The sequence below is a fragment of the Lepidochelys kempii genome, chromosome 3, assembly GCF_965140285.1.
Source record: "Lepidochelys kempii isolate rLepKem1 chromosome 3, rLepKem1.hap1, whole genome shotgun sequence".
Lineage (NCBI taxonomy): Eukaryota > Metazoa > Chordata > Testudines > Cheloniidae > Lepidochelys > Lepidochelys kempii.
In genome coordinates, this window is record NC_136382.1 from 87,834,477 (window position 1) to 87,862,069 (window position 27,593).

Genomic DNA, 27,593 nt, shown 5'->3' on the forward strand with positions numbered 1-27,593 from the left:
TGAGTTCCAAGTAGTGAGATGGAAGTAGAAAGTGTCATGGTGAAGTAGGAAGGTATCAAACCCCTGAGCAACAAAAGTTTTAGTGACGAAAGTGCAAGTGTAGACAAAGCCTAAATTCTATTCACAGCTACACCAGTATAAATATGGAGTAATTCCAGTGAAGCCCAAATAGAGTAGCTAGTTTGCTCAGTTACTGGGTTCTGGGGACATACGCCTCCTTAGATTCAGGCACAATATATGAACATACAATGGGAAACCGGATTAAGAAGGGGCTGTCATCTTCTGAAGGTCCTTAGTTTTCAACCAATCCTAAAACTTGATGGAAGAGCAGCCTATCAGGAGTCTGGCCCACTTAGTATGCTCCCTACTGTTTAGCAATACCTTCCTACTTCACCAAGACACTTTCTACTTCCATCTCACTACTTGGAACTCAAGGAGAAACACAGGTTTCCCCCCTCTTAAAAAGACAGCTTGCTACAAGTTACATTATTAAAGAGCCTGCCTTCACTTAAAAAAAGAAGGTTTGGGTGAATATCTATGCTTAGGAGAGCTGTGCAAAATTCATCAACAGTTTTCTTACACGGTGTTCCATAAACAGTTTCACTGTTCCACACAGTTTAGTGCATCTTAAATGTTGATTTTCTACAAATAAATTAAAAATTTTTACAAAGATGAAAATTTATGAACATTTGAACTGCATATGTGCAAAGGGCTGAATTTCAAATTTTAGTTTCAAAGTCCCTTTCATTCAGGATAGTCCAATTTACACTCAGAAATGGGATCATGTTCCCTGGAAAAAGATTAATTGCTAAACATCACAAAATGTTATACACTATTTTTTTCTTAATTGCCTTGTTTTTTAGCACATAAAATAAAAATAAAATTATCTTTGTCTTCCCTTGTGACAATTTCCTCCTCCTCTAATGCTATGGAAACTGCAGTGCAAATCTTCCATGAAAGGTAATAATAAAGGCATAATGGTAGAAATGCCCCACACTGTTTTATGCCCATGACATTAAAATGGAGGGTTCTCCTAATCCATCTGCAGGTGAGAGGTGATCATTTCCTTGCTAGATCCTTCACCTCTCCTGAGATTGATGCAGACCTCATGGGTCAAATTAACCTCCAGTATTACCCCACTGAAATCAATGGGGTTATACCAGAGATGCAGTTTATGCTATATGATATTTATATTGGTTAGCACAGCCTCTCTTCCTTTACTTGAGGGTATATCTGGGATTCATTAACCTTTTGGACCAACCTTTATACAAAACATTCTGTTCATCTTAAAGGCAGATTTAATTTAATATTCTCTACAGCAAACAAAGCAATACTTTAAGTTAGAGGAAATCTCAGGTCAGTTCAGAGCGAATCAGTTACAGGTGGTTAACTAAAAAATGGCAAAGGAGAAAACATAGAGCTAAACCAAGATATCTGAAAATGCCTTTGAATATTAAGGAAAGGGACAGATTAATGGAGCCAGTCAAGGTGATAAAGATGAAAGCATTTGCCTGATTTTCCACTGTGTTACATCAGCTTTACACCACTGTGGCTCCAATGACTTGAATGGAGTCACATTGGAAGACAGCAGGTATGTCAGGGTAGAGAATCAGACGTAATGTTTCCATTGGTGGAAGAACCATAATATTATTCTATAGTCTGCACAAGTCAGTATGCCCCAGACCTTCAAATATATTTAGATGCTTAATTTCCACTGAAATCAGTGGGAGATAGGCACCTAAGTACCTTTGTGGATCTGGGCCTCACGGTTAAATGGAAGCTATTTTTCACCACAATTTTAAGGGACATTCAAAAAATGTATTTGTTTTTTCTAAAAAAGACACTTATGAAATATGAACAGTTTTGAATGTTTCCTTCTCTGCATAAACCCAATACAAACAAAGCTCCTTGGTTTTTGGTTGTGAATAGGCTGAGCTCTCTCAAAGAACAGAATAATTTAACAACAAAGAGCCTTGGGATAATAGCTGAGCTCTCTGTAAGTTGTAATGCCACAACATTGGTTTTATATAATTTTAAATGTATTTGTTTGGTCGCTATATTGTATATATTTATAGATTAAAACCAACGTTCAGCTGATGTTAAGGTTGAGTGCATATTAGAAGATGAAGATAAAAACACTACAGTGATGTTGTAATTATCCCACAAAACAAGTATTACAAAACCAGGAAATTCAGAGTTAGGGTTCAATTTAAAAGAAATCTCAATATGTTAAGGTATGGAAATGCACATTTAAAACACACAATCTTAATTCTGCCATACATTAATCACACATTTGTGATTAGTGTATAATAGCATTTGTAGTCCCAGATTTCAATTAAATTGATTTTTAAAGACTCAGGGTTCCCCCCCACATCTTCCCCCCACCCCACTCTGTGGTATCATTACAAAACTGAGTATACTAAGACCTTCATTATGTAGATCTAGTTCACCTAAGAAGTGCTTAGGCTTAGATTCACAAAGGTATTTAGTTGCCTAAGCCCCAAATGTATGTCAGGGTTTGCCTAAATCCTAGTTTTAGGTTCCACTGTGATTCAAAAACTCCTGCAGAATCCTGTAGGCACCTAAACTCACTCAGCACCCAAGTTTTGCACTAAAAAGTTCCCTAAGTGCCTACGTTTCTGCCTCTGAGCATGTGCACTGGAGCCTCGCTCTAGGCAGCCGGACTCCTGCCTAGGCTCCAGAGAACTTTACAAAATGGGGGAAGGCAGGCATTCAGCAACCTAAAATCTCTCATGGGACCCAATCCAGTAGTGTGCTCAGAGGCTGCCTACTGGATCAGGCACTTCAGATGAGTTCACACAAAACAGCTACAACCTTCTTCATAAATTTTACCTCAGTGGTTAGGAACTTACCCGGGTTGTGGGACACTCCCAGCTTAAGTGGCTTGTCTACCTGAGGGGGAGAAGTGATTTTAATGGGGTTCTGCCACCTCTTGTGTAAGTGCTTTAACCTCTGAGCTATAGGATATTACAATATGGGGATCCCTCAGTCTCTCCTATTCAGGCTGTTCCATTGTGGCTAAATAATTAGAGAGTCATTTGGGAGGAGGGAGGGAGGTGGAGAGAGAGAGACAACGAACAAGCACAAGGGTCACTCTATAGCCTCTTGATTAAAGCACTTATCCAAGATGTGGGAGACCCAGGATCCCCTACCCCACTGACTCTTTAAAATTATTGATTCTCAGTGGGACAGCTGGAACAGAAGAGATTGACTTGCATCAAAGTATCCTGTAGGCCAATGGTAGGAGTACTCACTTCAGAGGTGGCAGATCCCAGTTCAAATCCCTTCTTCCCTGGGGATCTCCCACATCTCAGGTGAGTACCCTGACCACTGGGTAATGAATTATGAGGGGGCTCCTCCTCTGGCCCAGCAACTTGCAGAAATGGCATTGGTGCCCAATGCCAAAGTGGGTTTTCAGCTGAGAATTGCTAGCAGAGATAGGCACCTCCCTGCAGCCCAGACTTAGGTGCCTATCTCTGAGAGGTGTGGGGCTTAGCACACAACCCTCTAGTCAGTATCTCCTATTGGCTAGCTTGTCTGGCTTCCCGCCTCACATGCTGGCTTTAGTAAATTACAGTCTAAGTTGCCCATCTCTCCCCCACCTCCCCCGGCTTCACTGTATAGGGAGTCTATGCATCTAACTTGGAGTTTGTGAATCACGTTGTATTCCTGTGATTTTCTAGGCACCTAAAAGTTAGACACTGTGATGCTCAGCCTCACAACATTAAGTACCCAGGTCTTAGAAACTAGAGGAAACTCTAAAATAAAGACAACTGCACCTATATCCCCACCCCGCCCCCCAGCATGGTTCAGCAGTGGCACCCACTCTAGGCTCCCAGCTTCTCAGCTGTCTCCACTCTTGAATGGAGACGTATCTCTTTACCTCCTGAGGAGGGTTTTTCTAGGCTTCACAGTTGCCTGCCCACACTGTGAAGACTTCCTAAGCCAGCCTGCTGTATTAATTTAGATCGACTATATGGGCTAAAGGTGATATCACTGTCCAACCGTGTTGAACAAGGTTTGGGGTTTGGTTCAAGACCTCAGCCTGCTTAGTACTATGAAAAACACACCATTAAAACTCCTTTTAACTTCTTATTAAATATACAGAAAAGAAGGGGAAAGAGTTAAAGCATTTCAGTTAACACAAAACAGTGACATATTAAAGTATTAAATAAGGCTTTTATTTTAACAGTATTTCTTGTTCCTTTCCCCTTTAGCTGGAGAGAGTTTTAGAAGGAAAGCCCCCTCTTCCCTTCCCCATTTGACAGTTTTCTAGATGGTATTAAAGCTGTTAATAACTGTCCTTTTAGAGAAAAGGGAACAAATTAGTTGAGATGGGCTGGAGCTGTTGTTGCTGCGAAAGATTGATCGTATTTAATCTCAGGTGGTGGTTGGGGTTCAGCTGGAGCTGGTAGGGGTAGCAGTGTGCTCTGGATCCCTTCTCTGGTCCAGTCTGGTCAGGACATCTTTCATGATTTGGAGGAAGAAGCTCCCAGGAGACAATGGGCCTGGCAGCCGTAATGGTGATGGTCGCTCCATTCGCTTCAGTCTGTTCTTCTAGGGTTTTCCCACAAAGTCTTTTTCTTTAAGGACTTAAAAAAGGGGTGATTGGTGACATACCCCATCCCTTCATTATTTTGTTTACAAGTTAGGCCCAGTCTCAACACACCAATTTTGGGTCACAGATTTTTGGACCTTAATTTTCTTGCTTACCAAGCCTGATCTTAACACTGTCCTTGAGTTATATCAGTAGGCCTTTTTGTTTAGACTAATTCAGTTTTTCTGTCTTCCTTTCATACTTTTTTCCCCATAATCATTTGTTATTATAGGTTATTATCACATCTTATGAACTTTCACATACTTTTTACAGTAGAGCTGACATTTACAGTAAATTTGTAGGCCCTATTATCATAACCGGCCTGCTTTGCTTTCTTCTCAGAGGCTATAAACAGCACAATTGCTCACAAATATAAGTTACCACAGAGCCCTGTCTAAGCAAGCACATTTATTCTTAAGGTGAAATCATGAAAAAACAAAATAATAAAAGAACCTAAATGCATGCTAATAAGCCCCAACAAGGGCTCTGGAAGATGATCAGTCCTTCAAACTCCCATCAAGAGTCACTCCTTTGTACAGTTTGGGTCTTTAATCTTGGGATGCTGGGAACAAGTAACCAGCAGACAATCACCCTCCTTCTAGGACATAGCTTCATAAGTCTGGGTTTCTGCAAAAGGCCTGGGGAAAGGAAGGATTTGCATTCACTTCCCCCTAGATATTTCCCAGGAAATCCACTTCACACGTATTGTCCCAGAAATTCATTCTTGCCTGCCACATTGTTCAGTATAGTCATTTGACCACACAGGCCCACAATAATACATAACCTTTGCAGTGTACAATGGATTCCGAATATATTTAAACTTAATTCAGTAAGATCTCCCAAAGATATTGCAGGAAATTGCTGTATTTGTCATAGTACTGACACCCAAATTAATGGGGAACTATTATCCTGCTTTCCTCAATACATCCAGTTAGTTTGTAGATATGTATGTGAAGTGTGGTACAGGGAGGCACGGCCTCACCTCTTCCAATCCTCTCAGGGCATTTGTGCCTTTAGGTGTGCTAGGGGGAAACAGAATTTGTGTTCCTCTGATTGAAGGAATCATTATTGTGTGGCATTGCAAGGCAAAGACACTCCTTGAAATATCCTTTCCTTTATGCACCCATGTAATAACCAGTCACAAACAGTCCCTTAGAGTACATTTCATTAAATTATTCTGAATACCTGCAAATGCTAGGTACTTTAGGATGGGTTTGCACCTTCACAGCCATGTGAGAAAGAACCCAATACAATGAAAACTGGTAAAAATCAAACAACAGCACCTGCCAAAAATAACACTATGTGAATAATTTTCAATCACTACAGTAGTTTTTATGTTGAATATATGCCAGGGGATAATTGATGTGTTTAATAATCAATGCAATATGTACAAGATTTTATCCCATTTATGATACTTATAAAACCTCAGTAAATATCTTTTTCAGGTGATCATTTGATATGTAATTAACAACCTATGTAAATATATTTTAATATAGAAAGAGAGAAATCCATTTTCAAGGTACTTTTTAAACTAAATATTAATTGACTATCAACCATTTGTTCATTACTAAAGAGTTGCCAACTACTCGATTGATAAACTTCAATAAACATATTTTAATGATCAATTTGTACTTAAACAGCAAGCATATCCTGTTTGATTAAACCCACACCAAATCCATGCTTGAGACACTGAATTTAAATTCAGCCCTGTCTGTACTCCAAAGGATTCTAGCAAGGATTTCTCAAGATAAATTCTGTCTCTCTCTTTCTCTCTCTCTCTCTCTCTCTCTCCACTGATGGGATTTCAAACACAGCCATTGATTTCAGAATGCATCAACTGCTTCTAGCAAGATCCAAAAATACTAGAATAATAAGTGTTTTTATTTTCCTTTTCTCAGCTGTTACACTGGAGGTGCATATAATGTGCTATGGGGAGTTTTGCAATGAGAAAAACATTCCCCATAATGAACTAGCAATTTCATGTAAGAATTAGTATTCATATGGAATCTAGGCACAGAGACTTGAGCTGTTCCTGGATGCTAAATAAGAAATACATATTTCATTCGGTTTTAGCTGCATTGGCGGAGAGAGGTAATGCAGTAAGTGTATTCTACTATACCAGCTGTGACCTCAGTGGAGAGGGAGAAAATGGGTTTTTGCTGTCAGTTTCTTGTCCTGTTACAGATTTGAGTTTTACTCCAGAATTACTTCCAGCCTAACTGCATTTGACCCAGCACTCTTGCTGTGCTAGTGTCAATCAGAGTAACTGGAGGCCCATTTACAGTTAGTATTTACAGAGTAAATATAATTGCTTGCTAAGCCCTAAAAGCTTCAGCCTTATGTGCTTCCTTGCTTTGATTAAAATATAGGTTTCTTTCAACTTGTCAACAGAGGCAACACAGACCTGGGTATTTACATGCCCTCTATGTAAGCCACCTGCAGTGAGAAATACTGCTAGGAAAGTAAATGGGTTCTGCTTTATTCAACACAATTTTAAATGAAAAACAACAATTTCTGGTTGGGTATAAACACCAGCACTTACATTTAACAGAAGTACATTAATATATGACTAATACGATCATGATTACACCCTGAAATTGCAATTCTGTTTATGTGTTTGCAAAGCTTAGAGAATTATCCCCTTTTAATTCCCTCTACCTTTGATGAAGATAAGTAGAATGCTCCAAATATGAAGCAGAGTATTAGTGTCACTGTAAGCCAAGATATATAGATCCAGTTGTTTGCAGCTGCACGTTAAGATTTGCCTAAGTTCTGCTTTGATTCTGGAAAGAACCCAAACTGTCTAAGTGAAACCTGGACAAAGCAGTTGGGCTTTATTGGTTTGGGGTGAACACCAAGCAAATTCACTGAGTTCTACTTGAAATCATATATAGGCCCAAGTTACCAGAAAGTTCAGTTTTGTAATGAGGTAGATTTGGGGAGGAGTTTATTATTCAAATGTCAGCTGCTTAAAAACCCAATATAAACTGAATATGTGATTTCCATATGCCTATCCCGATGTCTTCAGAAAATTCCAACACTACTAATTATAGGCCCAATCCTAAAAGATGCTGAGTGCCCTCCAAGGGATGCTCAACAGCCTCAGCTTGCATAGGAATTGCAACAGGCACTGAAAGTGTTCGGCACCTTGCAGGATCAGGCCCTGCATTCTGCCTATCCATTACCCTCCCAAAAAGATGAAGAATGGTTGTGTGGTTAAAGCACAGGAGTGTGAGCAAGTTGACCTGCGTTCTCTGTTATCAAGTTTTTCTTTTAGGACGGGCCAAACCAAAGGTGGCTTCAGTTTTGCAAAATGTTTTGTTTTGGCCAAGCAAAGCAAACAAACAGCAAAACATCAGTTGTTCAGATTTGGGTCCCATTTTTTTCAAATATCCCAAAGTCAGAGGATTCAGATAAAGGTTTTGACTCATTTCTACTTCAAATGAAGTTGAGTCAAAGAGGGAGGTGGTTTGGTTTTGTAAAACTTTGCCATTCGTGATTTTATTTTGCGAAGTCTGGCATGGTTTAGACCAGGGTCCCGTTTATCTGAACTTCCATCCCTGCATAAAGGCATAGCAAGGAATTTGGATAAATGAGTATGGGCCTACTTCTCATACTGTCCACTCCTTTTTTAGACAACATAAACTCTGGCTACGCAAAAGATATACACCCCTACTTATATGCTGAGACAGAAGAGTTTAATGATTAACAGAATTTCACCTGCAAGTTAAAAAAAAAAACCACCACAAATCAAGGCTTATTCCCGTCTCTGGTTTTTCAGTATGTCATGTCTTCTCTTACTATTTGAGATTTATAAGTTATTTGAGGCAATTATTGAGCTTCATTTTTGCATTGCCACTACTTAATCCTTAGCAAATCAAAAATAATTAAACCCCTATAGTATACACAGCATCTTACACTTCTGCAAACTGGATTTTTAAAGGCAAATCCTGCCCCCTTCTCCATGAGTTCGGGTGGCCTTGCCTGCTGTGGAAGCTGTGTGGTTCTACTGTAAAGATGGGATTGAGTAGGGGCAGTTTTTGAGGAGTCTGTGCAAGGGATCAACAATCTCAACATGTTGTGGAGTCCAGATGTGAGGGGGATGCCACTGCACTGCAAGGTGGGGTGTGAATAGGGCCCTGGTTTTCTCGTTTTATTTTGTTTACAGCTTCCTGGGAATATATCAGTGTTTATTACACAAATTAAAAATGGATGAATATAGGTGAAAAAAATTAACTTCATAGTTTCCTGGATAATATTGGCGTAAATATCACTCTTCTGAAATGTAGTCAGATAGTTTTATGTTTTCAACACATTTTAGCATGCAAAATAGTTCACTACCTTTTATTTACTTGGAATGCAGATAAATATCGACACTGTTACCTTGTATGTGCTGTTCCTGGGACTGACCATAGTGAGAACACCAGTGCTCAAGTCATACCTGGATCACCACTCCACAAGTGGCTGCCCAGCTGAGCTGCCATATCTTTTTCCGGAATGGACCCAGAAGCAGAGGGAGAGATGGCAGCTTGCCTACCTGGGTGGCCAAGGTTTCTGAGCTGCCATGCCTCTTTTTGGAGCAGGGAGCCATCTCCAAGGAGGTCTGGCACTTCCATGTTAAGCAGCAGCAAGCTGGGGCAGAAGCAAGGTCACAGTTTTGTAGACCTACTGGCCATTGTGCTCCATAGAGCAGGGCCCTGGCTGCCCATGCTATTGCAATAGAATCCATGGAGGGACTCCAGTACAATTCTGCAGCATGGAGAGGGAAGATTCCTTTCTCCCAACCCTAAAGTCTTGTGCTTAGTGTACAGAAGAGAGGTGGAGTTACTCCTTAGCATATGAACACCATTCTCCCTCCGTATAGCAGGGTGGGAACAACACAACGCTAGCTGAACGTCATGAATGTTATGAAAGCCTGTAGTTTTAAATTTTTAATGTGCATCACATCTGTATATCTCTGAGTTATCTATCTATATGAACAACAGCTGAAATGCCTCATTCTGTACTGCTGCCAGTGGCCTCTTACGCACATTGCATTAGTCAACACAGAGGGAACCAATTATTTTTATAAGAAAAATGTCACCAAATCCTTTTTCAAATCCTTAAGATATTTTTGGCTAATCACATTTTCCTAATCCTAATACAGCTGTTTCATACTGAGACAAAACATGATAACGTATGATGAATATCCCAGAATCTCCCTGCTGACTTTATTAGCTCCTTTGCACAGGCAGCTGATGCCCAGCAAAAGTGGACTGTTGCAAATATAAACCCAGTTTTTGGTCTGTAGCGAGGGCACTTTGCATCACATTGCCAGCATAAGCAGCCCTAAAACTTGTATAGCCAGCCAGGGGAGGATTACCACAGTGAATGGCATAGCAACTCACACAGCACCCCTGTGACACTGGCAGACCAGGGGCCAGCTCATGCCAAAGCCACTGGGTCTCACTGAACACTGACAAATGCATAACTGTAAACCACTCTGGCTCACTTGTGTGCTTAAATAGATATTAGTGTTATAAGAATATGTTTGGTGTTTAGACTTTATGAAATACTTCTAGGATGCTATAAAGCTTCAAAAACAGACTCCAAAGAGAAACTGCTGAACTGGAATTAATTTGCAAACTAGATACCATTAACTTGGGCTCGAATAGAGACTGGGAGTGGCTGGGTCATTACACAAACTGAATCTATTTCCCCATGTTAAGTATCCTCACACCTTCTTGTCAACTGTCTGAAATGGGCCGTCTTGATTATCACCAGAAAAGTTTTTTTTTTCTCCTGCCGATAATAGTTCATCTTAATTAATTAGCCTCTTAGAGTTGGTATGGCAACTTCCACCCTTTCATGTTCTCTGTATGTGTATATATATCTTCTTACTATATGTTCCATTCTATGCATCTGATGAAGTGGGCTGTAGCCCATGAACGCTTATGCTCAAATAAATTTGTTAGTCTCAAAGGTGCCACAAGTACTCCTGTTCTTTTTATGTATATTAACCTTACTTATAATGTCTGTATCCCATGTCGTGAGGGAATATTTAAGTGTTTGTTCCTAACTATAAAAAATGTTTGCTATAGCTATGTCTACATTATAGCATATGCCGGCATAATTTATGTCACTTAGGGAATAAACCACCCCCTGAGTGATGTAGGTTACGCTGGCATAAGCTCTCCCGCCACGGAAGTGGCTTTATTATGGTGATGGGAGAGCTCTGTCCCAGCAGCCCCGAGTTCCTTCACTACATGTGCTGCAGTGGTACAGCTACAGTGGTGCAGAGAGGTTGGGTACACTTCTTTCATCCCCCTTTCCTAGGTGGTGATACTGAGGCAGAGAACTAAGTCCTAGTCGTACAATCCCATAGGAAACCCAATGGGAAGGAGTTCTGGGGAAGGCAATCTCTGTGAGGATCTCCTTGCAGAGCTCGCCCTATATTGTTCTGTCACAGGCTTGATTCCCCTCCCTCAGCACAATATACTGTGGGGTCCACCTTCAGAACCAAGCCAACCGTGTGGAGGCCGTTGTGCCTCAATGCAGGCTTTGGCCTTAGGGGGTGCTAATATAAACATAATACCAGTTTAGGCTGTTTTATCTTTTCAGCTTAATCCCCATCAGTGAGAGGCAGATGAAATGTGTACCCCTTCCCTGACCTGTGCATTCCTCTCTCTCCCATTGTATGGACCCCAGACGAGAGGAGAGGCTCTGTGTGGTATAGAGGAAGGGGGGATGGTGAAGCTCCTCTTCTGCATGGGAGCAGAAAGATCCACTCATTATGAAATTGCTGTTTAAATGACGTGTATTTTTCTCTCTCACAAAGGGACCGTTTTCACTGAAGACTCAGCACACAAGGAATCCTCTTTTACGTATTTCATAGATAGTATTGAACATTCCACCTGGGTTCTTTTTTTTCTTCTGGTTTTAGGAAGTTCTAAATAAAATGATAGAGCTTAGTAAGACAAGGTGGGTGCGGTGATGCCTTTTACCGGACGAACTTTAATTGGACCAACTAAAAGATCCTCCTCCACCTTGGGACCAACGCGGGTGCAACACTGCAAACATTATAGAGACTATTACTTTCTTCTTATTGTCCATGGGCTGGCCTGAGCCTGCCCTGGGAAAAGGATAGAGATTCCCAGGAGAGCTCTGCCACTTCATCTGGTATTCACATCTGTAGACTGAACTGATCAGGCCATTCAAATCTCTATTCTGCTTCAGAAAACTGAGACTTCTGTAAAAATTCCCCTGACTTCACTGTGTACAGAGCTAGTGCAGTGCTATCTATGGTACATATACAGCCCCCATTAGTGTAGTTTCTGAGCACCTCACAATCTTTCAGGATATTTAGTTTCACAACACTCCTGTAAAGTAAGGGAATGCTATTATTCCCATTTTATAGACAGGGAATTGAGGCACAGGAGATTTAAGAGCCACACAGAGAGTGCAGAGAAGTGCAGCTGTGTTTCCTCAGTCCCGGTCTTTCCCCCACCCCCCCAATGTCTAGACCATCCTTCCTGTCCAAACACTAACTGCTTTGGAAAAACTCATCCTTAATGTCCTATTAAACTATAATAAAATAATAATAAACTAAACTAATTATAATGTTACAAAACTATACATTTGTGTTATTTTACCAAGATGTGGCTGAGCACCACTTTGAATCTCTATTATGATATCTTGTATCTCTTATCGCTACCCGCTATCCGTTTTCAGATTGCAAGTTTCCTGGAGGAAAACTCTGTTCTGTTTGGAAAGTACCTAAATATTATCAGCTTTACCTAATAATAATAATAATGCTCTGCTCTTGTTAAATGAGAAATTGAAGTGCGGCCAGCCAGAAATAAAAAATTCCATTTCACAAAAAACCTGAGGTTTTGACCTTTGCTTTCTTTGCACAATAGGACAAACCAAGCCCCTTTGAAATTTTTAGAGAGAATTCCACCACCATATCAACAATAGTCCAGTGGCTAGGGCCCTCACCTGGGATATGCAACATCTATGCTTAACTCCCTGCTGTGAATCAGGCACAGGAGGGACTTAAGCATAGTTATCTCACATTCCAGGTGAGTGCACTAACCATCTGGCTACTGGATATTCTGGGGTGGGTCTGTCTTTCTCTCTGGCTTTGACCAGAAATTCTTTCCTGGGGCTGAGAACATTTCATCAAAACTGATAAGTTTTTGCAAAAACAAACAAACCCTGGTTTCAACGAATCGACATTTTCCACTGAAAAGTTCCAATCAGCTCTAAAATTAAGCTTATCTCAGAAATTAAGTGTGCAGGGTCCTAATATTTATTTATTTTCATTCTAAAACGCACAGTTGTATTGCCACACACTACTCTTTTCAATATGGAACTTACAAAATATTGATATAAACCAGAGTTCCAAAAATCAGGCTGTTGTGTAATATGCCGCTGCCTTCCTCCCACTCACTACTTGCCAGTTTCACTGCAGGAGTTCATCTCATACTGGAGCTGTATTGAAAAATGTACTTAGGATTCCAATGAATTCTGAAATGTATAATGAAATATATTCAATTTTTATATGTTTAAGGAAAAAAATATTTCATTCCTGTGCATACTCTCCAACAAACTGTGATGTCAGATGAGTTTGAATGTCGATGTTAACATGATTATTAGAGCTACATTTTCATAATCCTACAAATGAGGGGCCACATTGTGCAACTGCCAAATAAGAGGGAGGAGTGGAAAGAGGATTCAAAGAATGTTCTCTTCCCTTGGTAAGGAGATCAACACAGTGTGTGTAGGGAACACTGATAGCCTTTCCATTAGACAGGAAAGAGAAGGTAATACAGGGGCTATGGGCCCAGCACACTGGCCAACAGAGCTGGCCACATCTGGAGGAAAGCACACACTGCACCTTGCAAAAAGAGGGTGGACTTCCTGCTGCAGCATGCACTCCCCCAGAGGCCCAGAATGAATTCTGTCTGGCAGCCAGAATTCCTTCTAGGCCTCTCACTGCCACATAACTCTTCACACACACTCTTCCTTACTACAGGGATGTCTCTTAATAACGTAACCTAGCTCTAGAGATTGAATAGACCTATTCAATCATCTAATCCATCTCCTTGCCAATGCAGGACTGTTCCCTACAATATATATTTTTCCAGTGCTTTGGCCAGTCCTGTTTGAAATGACTCAATCTTCTACTTTCTGTGGGACACTATTCCCCAATAGATGTCACTCTTTAGTAAATGTCACAGCTAAGAAATAGTTTAATAGATGTCACTGTTAAGAAAGAAATTTTATATTGCAATATCCCATATTCTGAATTGGAGGAGGGTGAATGGAGAGATAAATTCCCCTTAGGGATATGCAGTAATTTTCTATGAACCATATGTATATGCAATACATATTTATAATGTGTTCCTGGGCCTCAGAAAATAGATTTTTGGATCCAGTTCTGAATCTTTGAGTTGATGAAACCCTTAGATGTTAATCTGCTAATTTACAGCATTGGTTCAGTAGAGAATGTGTTTACTTCAGAATCAATTATGCATAGTCTAACAATCCCAGTACCCATGCAGATGGAAGACCACTGTGCCCATTTGGGGCCATTAATTAATAAAATTTATTCCACATTTCACAAAAAGTCTTTGCCAACATTTCACCTCTAATCCCATTTTCTGTGTCTAGCATGAAATGTATTAATACTCTACCCAGCCCTTCTGAGAGAAATGTTCCAGCTTCCAGATGACATTGCCCCAGGTTTATCTTATGTCTTGTGTGTTTGAAGTTGAGAACAAGCTCAGCAATAGAGATATGAACATTGAAGAATTGTAGTTATAAATATGTTTTGCCTGTCACGGGACTGAGATGCAAAATTCAGATCTAGATTGCAGACATTCCAAAGTTTTGGGGCTTGGTGGGGGATTGGAGCTGGGTGTTTTTTCAAAACATTAAAATGACAAGAATTGCTTATGAAATTTGGGTCCAGATGTGTGTTTGGATTTCTGAGATCTCAGATTCAAGGGTGTTTTTATCTGGGATTTTGTTTTGGCCCATCTCCAGTTTTAACTTTTCCTGTTTTGTTTCTTTTTAAAGGACAGAAGTCAGTGCACAGGGGGGCAAATCCTGCCCTCTCCTGGGCTGCCCTGTAGGGCTGCCTCTTACAGTAGAACTAGTTTCAGAGTAACAGCCGTGTTAGTCTGTATTCGCAAAAAGAAAAGGAGTACTTGTGGCACCTTAGAGACTAACCAATTTATTTGAGCATGAGCTTTCATGAGCTACAGCTCACTTCATCGGATGCATACTGTGGAAACTGCAGCAGACATTATATACACACAGAGATCATGAAACAATACCTCCTCCCACCCCACTGTCCTGCTGGTAATAGCTTATCTAAAGTGATCATCAAGTTGGGCCATTTCCAGCACAAATCCAGGTTTTCTCACCCTCCACCCCCCCACACACAAACTCACTCTCCTGCTGGTAATAGCTTATCCAAAGTGACCACTCTCCCTACAATGTGCATGGTAATCAAGGTGGGCCATTTCCAGCACAAATCCAGGCTTTCTCACCCTCCCCCCCTTTTTTCCCGGACACACACACACACACACACACACACACAAACTCACTCTCCTGCTGGCAATAGCTTATCCAAACTGACCACTCTCCAAGTTTAAATCCAAGTTTAACCAGAACATCTGGGGGGTAGGAAAAAACAAGGGGAAATAGGCTACCTTGCATAATGACTTAGCCACTCCCAGTCTCTATTTAAGCCTAAATTAATAGTATCCAATTTGCAAATGAATTCCAATTCAGCAGTTTCTCGCTGGAGTCTGGATTTGAAGTTTTTTTGTTTTAAGATAGCGACCTTCATGTCTGTGATTGCGTGACCAGAGAGATTGAAGTGTTCTCCGACTGGTTTATGAATGTTATAATTCTTGACATCTGATTTGTGTCCATTTATTCTTTTATGTAGAGACTGTCCAGTTTGACCAATGTACATGGCAGAGGGGCATTGCTGGCATATGATGGCATGTATCACATTGGTGGATGTGCAGGTGAACGAGCCTCTGATAGTGTGTTTCTTCAGTTTGTGGTGGTGGCAGTGGTAAAAGGAGAGGATTTAGGAAACATGCATGTTGGTGCACTGCATCCATTCACTGCAAGGTCCATCTCCACAGGGACTCCCTGTGTGTAGGTGTGCAGCCCTGATTTAGGAACAGTGCCAGTAGATTTGAGACTATGTGGGTTCACTGGTCACGCCCCCACTCTGAATTTGAGGGCACAACCAGTCCTTCCACCTTCCCCACTGAACCCTGGAGGAACACTTCAGCACACAGCCTAGTTGGCTGAGCTATTTGATGAAGCCAGGACGTGGGGCAAAAACTATTTCCTTAGTACTGTAGATTTTTTTAGATATACTCTGAGCATAGCCCATCATACATGCAGTGTGTGAGGGATACAGCTGTCTGGAATGGGGGAAGGAGTTGATATCTACCAGTATAACATTCCATTTATCCCATGGAGAGTTTGATCATTACAGTTTATCTTGAATAGTATACATTTTTGTTGTCTGCAATGGATAGAGAGGAACCCCGGGGGACTTAATAAAGTACATATTGAGAAGCTTTAGCCTAGAGTAAGACATAAGGAATAAATTAATTTTTAATACATTTTTAAGAAGCACTTTTTTGGCTCAAAACTGTCATGCCTAGTATGTTTATAAAAGCACACGTAGCATGCTCTAGTTAAGAGTCTGTCAGTGTTTCCACTGTAAACGCTTATTTTCAGGGATTTATATTATAATTCCAACATAAAAATGCAAGCCAGGCAAAAAACTTGGCATAAATCTTGGCCTGAGAGAGACATTTTGTTTAATGACTTTTTAAAAATGTGACGTTACTCAAATTGAGATGTAATAGTAGTTAATAAGTATACTTTTATCTGTAAAATAAGGTACACAAAGTACAAATTAACTTTCTGTCCATGTTTTGCTCTTGCATAACTCAAAAATGTTTTTAAAGCTTAAATTTGCAAACCACTAATCCATATTACGTTAACAGGCCTTCCCGGTATTTCCAAACAAATATTTTCCAAAACTTTAATTTTAAGGACTGACTGCTACTCAGACCCACTAACTGTCTCCACAGCACTCTTACGAGGCATTTTGCATTTCAGGCCTATACTGATACTAAGAATCCATAATAGTGTGCTGTATGTTTGGAATGCTGTGAAATTCATTGCATGAAATTCAATTCACCAGCATAAAGTCTGGTTAATTGGTATTACTGGGGTGAGAGACCATTATATGTATGAAAAAAGTACTCTCTCCATCTCTCTTTAAAACAAACAGACAACAAACCTCCACGTAAATTAAACAGGTTAAAAATATGTTCCCAATTTGTAATGTTTAATATTGGTTTTAAACCAAATACTAGTTCATTAACTAAAGATAATGTTCAAAGTCTGCACACACAAGCTGAAAAATTCAGCATTAAGGCTGAAACTTCATCATTAACCTATTGACTTTTTTTGCCCATAGGCTTTGTAAGAGTCACCAAGCACTGGGTAATATTACATGCCATATGTGCTGCCGGCAATACCTCCGCACAACAGGGCACATTAAGGACAGAGTTTCCGCCTCCCCTTTGAAGATTTATATCAGACCTTTTAACCTTATGTGAAAACAGTTTGGTGATTTCATTCTTTTTATGATACTCCTCAGCTTTTATACTTCCACAAACACTGGGTAGCCCTTGTGCTGTGAACAGCTGACATTCAACGAGACTACTCCGACATTAGAAAAGGGAGAAGTGAAAGTAATGGAGTTCAAGGTTTTGTAACCCTTTCCAACTACTCTTCGGGTCCACACAACTTGTTTGCATTAAGAAACTTTTCCCCCTTTCTAATTTAAGACCATATTTGTTTCCAATTGAAACAAACAAATAAATGTGTTTTTTTCTTACTAAATGGAATCTTATGCTTTGTATTATGAATGGAAGATCATGCCACAAGAGCTAAGCTGGCACAACTGGGTGCCATATATATTGTAAACTATATGTGGTCCATCAGAACTTCATGTTTGTCATTGTGCTGTACATTATGGCCATTAATAACAACAGTGGTAATTAGGGCTGCCAATTAATTGCAGTTAACTCACACGATTAACTCAAAAAAATTAATCGCAATTAATTGCAGTTTTAATTGCACTGTTATACAATAGAATGCCAATTGAAATGTATTAAATATTTTGGATATTTTTCTACATTTTCATATACATTGTATTCTGTGTTGTAATTAAAATCAAAGTATATATTATTTTTATTACAAATATTGCACTGTAAAAAAGATAAACCAAAAGAAATTGTATTTTTCAGTTCACCTCATACAAGTACTGTAGTGCAATCTCTTGGTTGTGAAAGCACAATTTACAAATGTAGATTTTTTTTGTTACATAACTGCACTCAAAAACAAAACAATGTAAAACTTCAGAGCCTACAAGTCCATCCAGTCCTACTTCTTGTTCAGCCAATCGCTCAGAAAAACAAGTTTGTTTACATTTACAGGAGATAATGTTTCCTTCTTCTTATTTACAATGTCACCAGAAAGTGAGAACAGGCATTTGCATGGCACTTTTGTAACTGGCATTGCAAGGTATTTATGTGCCAGATATGCTAAACAATCATATGCCCTTTCATGCTTTGGCCACCATTCCAGAGGACATGCTTCCATGCTGATGACAATCGTTAAAAAAATAATGCGTTAGTTAAATTTGTGACAGAACTCCTTGGGGGAGAATTGTATGTCCCCTGCTCTGTTTTATCCGCATTCTGCCATATATTTCATGTTATACCATCCTCAGATGATGACCCAGCACATCTTCATTTTAAGAACACTTTCACTATAGATTTCACAAGATGCAAAGAAGGTACCAGTGTGAAATTTCTAACCAACCCAAGGTTTAAGAATCTGAAGTGCCTTCCAAAATCTGAGAGGGACAAAGTGTAGCGCATGCTTTCAGGAGTCTTAAAAGAGCAACACTCTGATGCAGAAACTACAAAATCTGAACCACAAAAAAAGGAAATCAACCTTCTACCGGTGGAATCTGACTCAGATAATGAAAATGAACATGCATTGGTCTGCACTACTTTGGATTGTTATTGAGCAGAACACGTCATCAGCATGGAGGCATGTCCACTGGAATGGTGGTTGAAGCATGAAGGGACATATGAATCTTTAGAGCATCTGGCATGTAAATATCTTGTGATGCCGGCTACAACAGTGCTATGTGAACATCTGTTCTCACTTTCAGGTGACATTGTAAACAAGAAATGGGCAGCGTTATCTCCTGCAAATGTAAACAAACTTGTTTGTCTTAGCAATTGGCTGAACAAGAAGTAGGACTGAGTGGACTTGCAGGCTCTAAAATTTTACATTGTTTTATTTTTGAATGCAGTTTTTTTGTACGTAATTCTACATTTTTAAGTTCAACTTTCATGATCAAGAGATTGCACTACAGTACTTATATTAGGTGAATTGAAAAAAATACTATTTCTTTTGTTTTTTACAGTGCAAATACTTGTAATCAAAAATAAATATAAAGTGAGCACTGTACACTTTTTATTTTGTGTTGCAATTGAAATCAATATATTTGAAAATGTAGAAAGCATCCAAAACTATTTAAATAAATGGTATTCTATTATTGTTTTACAGTGCGATTAATCATGATTAATTTTTTTAATCACTTGACAACCCTAGTGGTAATAGAATTCAGATCCTTGTGCTTCAATAAACAATCATGCCAGCAGGGACTACGTGGGGAGGTTATAGAGCAACACTAGAGTGCCTCTATAAATCACATCTCTGCAGTCTGGACTGCAATGCCATGCAGACAAGCCTTAACTATGTCTCCGGCCCTTTATTGCTGTAACCTCTGTGTGCCTTACAAACACCAATGTATTGCAATGTACCCCACTGTGAAGTATTACCTGCATTTTACAGATGGCGGACAGAGGCACAGAATCACACAGGAAATCCGTGGCAGAGCCAGGAACTAAACCCAGGTTTCCTGAGTCCCAGATTAGTGTTTTAATTATTGAATTTGACTATTTGGTATTACAATAGTGCCTAAAGGTCCTAGGCCTGCATTGTATATGCATGTGTGAATATACACATTCTAAAAGAAAGTCCACCCCTAAAAAGTTTCAATCTAAATAGAAAAGGAGTACTTGTGGCACCTTAGAGACTAACCAATTTATTTGAGCATGAGCTTTCGTGAGCTACAGCTCACTTCATCGGATGCATGCCGTGGAAACTGCAGCAGACTTTATTTATACACAGAGAATATGAAAAAATACCTCCTCCCACCCCACTGTGGGAGGAGGTATTTTTTCATATTCTCTGTGTATAAATAAAGTCTGCTGCAGTTTCCACGGCATGCATCCGATGAAGTGAGCTGTAGCTCACGAAAGCTCATGCTCAAATAAATTGGTTAGTCTCTAAGGTGCCACAAGTACTCCTTTTCTTTTTGCGAATACAGACTAACACGGCTGTTACTCTGAAATCTAAATAGAGAAGACGGAAAATACTGGGAGAAAGGAATTATTATTATCTCCATTTTACACATGGGAAGCTGAACCACAGAGCTATCAGTATGACTTGCTCAAAGTCACACAGGAAATCTGTGGCAGAGCCAGGAATTTGAACCAGATCTCCTGAGTCCCACTCCAGTGTCTTAAGCGCACAACGATCCTCCCTAGCCAGTTATTTTATAACATGATATTTAGCCTATATTGAGTATATTCTTTCTTTCTTTCTTTCTTTCTTTCTTTCTTTCTTTCTTTCTTTCTTTCTTTCTTTCTTTCTTTCTTTCTTTCTTTCTTTCTTTCTTTCTTTCCACTCTAAAATAACATAACCTAGTAACATTTGAATGGAACTTTGGAGCCTTTGATGTTTTAGTGGGTTCTACATTAAGCAAAATGAGTTTCCCCATCAATAATTAGCATCATACTGACTGTATATTTTAGCAGCCTCCACATGGTTAACTTTAAACTGTTGTGTTAATCCAAAAATCAGCTCCTATAAAATGTGTTAAGCCTGTTAACTGTACAAAACGTGGAGCTAGGCAGCACCTTTCAAAAAAATGAACAAGGACAACTACAGACGTCTGTGTGCACACTTCCCCCTGTCTGGGTTGAAGGTCATTATTCTGAACTAATAGCTGACCTCTTTGGCCTCTGGAAGACCATTATGCTTAATGGCCTGAGTTAATTTGCTATACTGCAGGGTTGGCTGATTTTTATTCTAATCTGCTGCACCTTCTCCTCCTCCTTGTGGTGAAAGCAACTGCTCTGAAATAATCCAGTTGGCACAACATTGCCTAGGGGAGCAAACAGGCATGCTGCTATGAGACAGAACCGTATAGTAATTCACTAAGTCTTGACTTTCCAGGAAAGGAAAGAAAAGAGTCAAAGACACAAATAGAAAGAGAGAGAGAGAGAGAGATACAGAGAGAGAATAGGAGGGGAAGCTGGGTGGCAGAGGAGGGGTGCCTAGAAGGGGAGGGAAATGAAATAAGAAAAACAGACACTCCCCCAAGCAAAAACCTTGTTTTCCTTCCTTTTAACCATGTTGAAGGAACAGTGTTCAAGCAATTTACTGCAGGGAAGCTGAACTAGTTTTGATAGTCTCTCTCTTTAGAAAACCAAATAAATATTTGAAAGTTGAAATTTGTTTGTCAGCCAGAAGGGCCTGTGTCTCTTCCAGCGTTACTGAAGAGGCCGGGCTGAATGACGGTTTTAAACACCAGTTAACAAACAAACCAAAAAAGCATATATAGAGAGAGAGACACATTCTCGGCAATCTTGTGGCTGAAGCAGGGTCTGCCAGCTTTTGTAAGCTGTGTCCGAGCAGCCCACGGGCAGACATCTTTCCCATCCCCTAAATCCTCCTCTAAGATACCAGCATGGGCTACAGGGAAGAGTAAGGATAAGATGAAGAGGGAGGGAGCCCTGAAAAGCTGCTTGAGAAAAGAGGGAAGCAGTCTCTAATGCTCTTAGCCTAGCTTCTGCTCCATCTGGCAGCAGCTTACAAAGGCTTGTATTTCCATCTCTGACTTCTCTGCCCAGTGCCAGCTCTTTACAGTCTGCATTAAGGCTTTTCCACTCCCTGCACTTGTCCCTCTTCCAAGAACAGGGGTGGTAAGGTGAAGAGAGCATGAAGCCACTGGGCAGTGAAGCCAGTTCTACTAAGCTGAAGCTGCCACAGGTCAGGGAGAGCTGGAGAGCCAGACTGCTTAGGTTTGCTTTACATATATATGTGTGCTTGCATGTGTTACATACCAGGGTACAGTCCAGACCCAGTGTGGGGCTTTGTCATCCCTGCCCTGCAACCTTGGGCGCTGTACAATGCCTTGCTGAAGTAGCTCCCACCTAGGTTACCACCTTTGAAATGCAAAAAATCCCAGCACCCTTTCTCCCCCTCCCCACCCCCAACCCCATGCAATCCCAACTCCCAACCACAGGTAACTCTCCCACTTCAACAGCCGCTTATAGTATCTAGAGAGATAACACATGTAGATAAGATTGATAATACCATTTTCTTACTTAAACTGCAGCATCTTTAGCTGGACACAGAAACTTTAATAGTAAGATTCCCAATGTATTGTGATGATGATGCAAATCTTTAGACCCATGTGAAAAAACCCAGCAGACTAAATTATTTTTCTGGCAAATGGCAAATTCATTTAAAAAACCAGCCAGGCCAATCAAATACTGGCCAGGTGGTAACCCTATTCTCACCTGGGCTGCTCACAAACAGTCTTCTAGCATGCAAGCTAAACCCTGAATGTCATAGTATGTATACAGTCAGGCATGCATGGAAACCTTCCAGAAATGTGCCTGGCGTAGGTAAATGTTATAAACTTGTGTAACCCATGTCCCAGTAGGGGCCAGTTGAGGTCCCTCATCTAGGGTGAACTTCAAAGAATGGGGCAGATAATCCCCAAAGCTGGTGAATATTTCAATACTTAGATTTACCAAGCCAGCATAAAACAGCTTCTTTATTAACTCACTGTTTGCCCAGAAACCAGCAACACAGTTCCCTTAAAGTAACCCAGCCTCAGGCCTTCATCCAGGTACTCAAGTCAAATATGATGAAGATTTCTGAAAATCTTAGTTCATCATATAAAAGAAAAGGTTCTACCAATCCCAAAGGATTGGACACATTACCTCCCAGGTTATTGAATATTCCAGATCTTACCCAAATAGAAGCTACAGCCAATTCTTATTAACTAAACTAAAATTTATTTAAAAAAGAGAGAGAGAGAGAGAGAGAGAGTATGGTTAAAATATCAATATACATACAGACGTGAGTTTAATTCTTGAAGTTCATATTCATAGCAGAGATGGTGAGCTTTGTAGTTGCAAAGAGTTCTTTCAGAAATAGTCCATAGGTTATAGTCCAAAGTTTATATTTCATAGAATCATAGAATATCAGGGTTGGAAGGGACCCCAGAAGGTCATCTAGTCCAACCCCCTGCTCAAAGCAGGACCAATTCCCAGTTAAATCATCCCAGCCAGGGCTTTGTCAAGCCTGACCTTAAAAACCTCTAAGGAAGGAGATTCTACCACCTCCCTAGGTAACGCATTCCAGTGTTTCACCACCCTCTTAGTGAAAAAGTTTTTCCTAATATCCAATCTAAACCTTCCCCACTGCAACTTGAGACCATTACTCCTCGTTCTGTCATCTGCTACAATTGAGAACAGTCTAGAGCCATCCTCTTTGGAACCCCCTTTCAGGTAGTTGAAAGCAGCTATCAAATCCCCCCTCATTCTTCTCTTCTGCAGGCTAAACAATCCCAGCTCCCTCAGCCTCTCCTCATAACTCATGTGTTCCAGTCCCCTAATCATTTTTGTTGCCCTTCGCTGGACTCTCTCCAATTTATCCACATCCTTCTTGAAGTGTGGGGCCCAAAACTGGACACAGTACTCCAGATGAGGTCTCACCAATGTCGAATAGAGGGGAACGATCATGTCCCTCGATCTGCTCGCTATGCCCCTACTTATACATCCCAAAATGCCATTGGCCTTCTTGGCAACAAGGGCACACTGCTGACTCATATCCAGCTTCTCGTCCACTGTCACCCCTAGGTCCTTTTCCGCAGAACTGCTGCCTAGCCATTCGGTCCCTAGTCTGTAGCTGTGCATTGGGTTCTTCCGTCCTAAGTGCAGGACCCTGCACTTATCCTTATTGAACCTCATCAGATTTCTTTTGGCCCAATCCTCCAATTTGTCTAGGTCTTTCTGTATCCTATCCCTCCCCTCCAGTGTATCTACCACTCCTCCCAGTTTAGTATCATCCGCAAATTTGCTGAGAGTGCAATCCACACCATCCTCCAGATCATTTATGAAGATATTGAACAAAATCGGCCCCAGGACCGACCCTTGGGGTACTCCACTTGATACCGGCTGCCAACTAGATATGGAGCCATTGATCACTACCCGTTGAGCCCGACAATCTAGCCAGCTTTCTACCCACCTTGTAGTGCATTCATCCAGTCCATACTTCCTTAACTTGCTGACAAGAATACTGTGGGAGACCGTGTCAAAAGCTTTGCTAAAGTCAAGAAACAATACATCAGAGTGATCCAGTGAGAATTGGCATCTCAGTCCTTGTAGCTTAGGCTTCCCCTGCATGAAACCTCAAGCAGACCTGAGATAAAAAGGATCAGGACCCAAAGGACTTCTATTCAGTTTTCTAGCCTTCACTTGATCGTACAGTCTTGGGAAAACAATAGGCTTTTGATGTAACCTTCTGTTTCCTGAACACCACCAGTAATTAGTGACACAAATTAACATAGGGAAATTTATCCATTAGGCAGTTTATCACAAACTTTAAAGAGGCATATAGACAGTAGACATATAGACAATTATTTTACCCATGATTCATCTAAATGTTAATATTACATTTTGATCTCTGAATCATTAGCTATAGTGACAAACAGGAACTGTCTGTTTACATGGCTAGTATTTAAGTTACACACAATTAGTATCACTTGTAACTCCTAACAATATAGGTTTGCATTTTGAAGTTCTAGCCTACCTAGCCATTGAATGGCCCTAATTACCATTCACATACCTTTCTAACATGACTTTAAAGGTTGGTTTTGGGTCATTCAGCCTGCAAGCTGTTTAACCCTTTCTGGCCATGTATTATACTTTGTATAAGATTCGTTGCAATTATATAACAGTGGTAGCAATAATGATTTGCATAATTATATTTTAATCAGACAATATCACAACTTGCATGACCTCATTTTTGTACCCTTTATTCTCCCTTTTCCAACTCACTCACTGTTGTTGTTATCTTGTTTAAAATGCAGTGTGTAGGCCCTTCAAGGCAGGGATTATGTCTTTTTTTTTTTTTGTATTATGAGACGCCGCACACACTTTTGGAAGCTGCAAACATTTGCAGAAGTAACCAGAATTTGGAGCATATACCAGTGGTTTCTTCCACACTGCTCTATGGAGCTGTTAGCAACGACTTCTGCTTGCAGTCTCAGTCCCCTGCTAATTCCCCCACTTCTCCGCCCTTTCCCCCCTTCATCTTCTCCTCTCATACCCAATGCTGGAGACTTAGAGAATGGGAGTGCAAGTTGGAAAGACCTCTTCCATGAAGTCTGAGTCCTAACAGAGAGTGCGTCAGAGACTGACTCAGACTCCATTAAAATTAATGGAAACACTTCATTGGACTCCAGGAGATTGATCAGGCCCTGAGATGCTACCTGTTAACTATTTCATTGCTGCGCTGAATCCTGACTAAATTATTATTATTAGTAGTAATTATATTATGGCAATGCCTAGATATCCTAGCCAAGATCTGGGCCCATTGTGCTAGGCAGTGTACAAACACCTAGCAACTATCTAAATATTATCAGACTTGAAAACAAGAGGAACCCTGCCATGACCAGGAAGTTGAGACAGGATCTTACATTATTATTTAATCAGAAATAGTATTTATTTTGTTGGTTTTTAGTGTGGTCATGTGCACAGAAATGCCAAACCTTACACTTGCTAAGACATCTCTAAATATTTTTCTCATTTCTAGTTTCTTGATATAGAAATTTGCATCTTTTAATCAGTAACATTAAAGACTGATATATCCCACCAAAATTGGTTTCCCGGGTAAAGCTGATCAGAATAAAAGATGTAATTAATAATCAAAAGCCTTGGAACAAACTACCAATTTTAAATTTTTTGCCACTGTGTTCTGCATTGTTTAAAGTGGCTCTCTATATTTTAATTTTGTCACTTTTTATATTCCCTGCTTGTCTCTAATGCATGGCATTATAATGTCTTGTCAAAGGCTTGCCTGGGGCACCATAAGTGGTATCCTAACAAACCAAAAGGTGCCACTATGCTGCAAGTATTTCTAATTAAAACAGTGACCAAAGTGCCTCCATTATGGCTTTTCTTCACATTTATTGATATCCTTAAAACAAATGGAAAGCTAAACGAAAGATGTCAGGGTTCCTTCCCCACTCTGAAATCTAGGGTACAGATGTGGGGACACACATGAAAGACCCCCTAAGCTTATTCTTACCAGCTTAGGTTAAAAACTTCCTCAAGGTACAAACTTTGCCTTGGCCTTGAACAGTATGCTGCCACCACCAAGCGTTTTAAACAAAGAACAGGGAAAGAGACCACTTGGAGACGTCTTCCCCCCAAAATATCCTCCCAAGCCCTACACCCCCTTTGCTGGGGAAGGCTTGATAATTAATCCTCACCAATTTGTACAGGTGAACACAGACCCAAACCTTTGGATCTTAAGAACAGTGAAAAGTCAATCAGGTTCTTAAAAGAAGAATTTTAATTAAAGAAAAGGTAAAAGAATCGCCTCTGTAAAATCAGGATGGAAAATACTTTACAGGGTATTCAGACTCAAAACACAGAGGATCCCCCTCTGAGCCAAACCTTAAAGTTACAGAAAACAGGAATAAACCTTCCTCTTAACACAGGGAAAATTCACATAAAACAAAAGATAAACTAATCCGCCTTGCCTGGTTTACCTATACTGGTTGCAATATTGGAGACTTGGATTAGGGTGGGTTGGAGAAGATGGATTTCTGTCTGGCCTCTCTCAGTCCCAAGAGAGAACACACCAGTAAACAAAGAGCACAAACAAAAGCCTTCTTCCCCCCAAGATTTGAAAGTATCTTGTTCCCTTATTGGTCCTTTGGGTCAGGTGCCAGCCAGGTTAGCTGAGCTTCTTAACCCTTTACAGGTAACAGGATGTTGCCTCTGGCCAGGAGGGATTTTATAGCACTGTATACAGAAAGGTGGATACCCTTCCCTTTATATTTATGACAAGAGACTAGCTCATTATAAGCAGCAGAGGTCTAATTAACTTCAGAGGAAGAGATCGGTTTAAGCATCTTGGTGGAAACCGTAGTTTAAATCAGTGCCTCAATACTGCAACTCCATTTGCTCACCAGGGCTTATATTTAGTTACATGTTAAACATCATTTTCATTTCCCTTTACAGACCATGAAAAATATGAGTCTTATTCTTTATTGCCCTGCACTTTGTGCCGTCACACGAGTGCAAAGTGAGTGCAAAATGGGGGTAAAATTCTAACCTTCCAACTGGGCAGCATTATATACCCACATTGTACTGCTGTGAATGACCACACAAGGTGCAAGGCAATAGTGAATCAGACTCTGTGTTCTTTTCTGCTCTCTGGAGATGCTTGGTAGTTTATGAAATTGTGATTAATATGGATTTCATTTTTGTCAGCGTTGTGATATTTTGTTCCGATTCCATTAAAAGTCTGCATTTTTCAATGTAGTGTCATTGTGGAGGGCTCTGGAGATTTATTCTATGGTTTAATCTTTTTGAAGCTAACAATACACTTTCTGGCTATTTAATGCCCCCGCTCCCTGAAAATCAACATGCTAGTTAGTAACAAAAAATAACCAATAGAAATGGTCAAAATATTTTATTTGAAATAT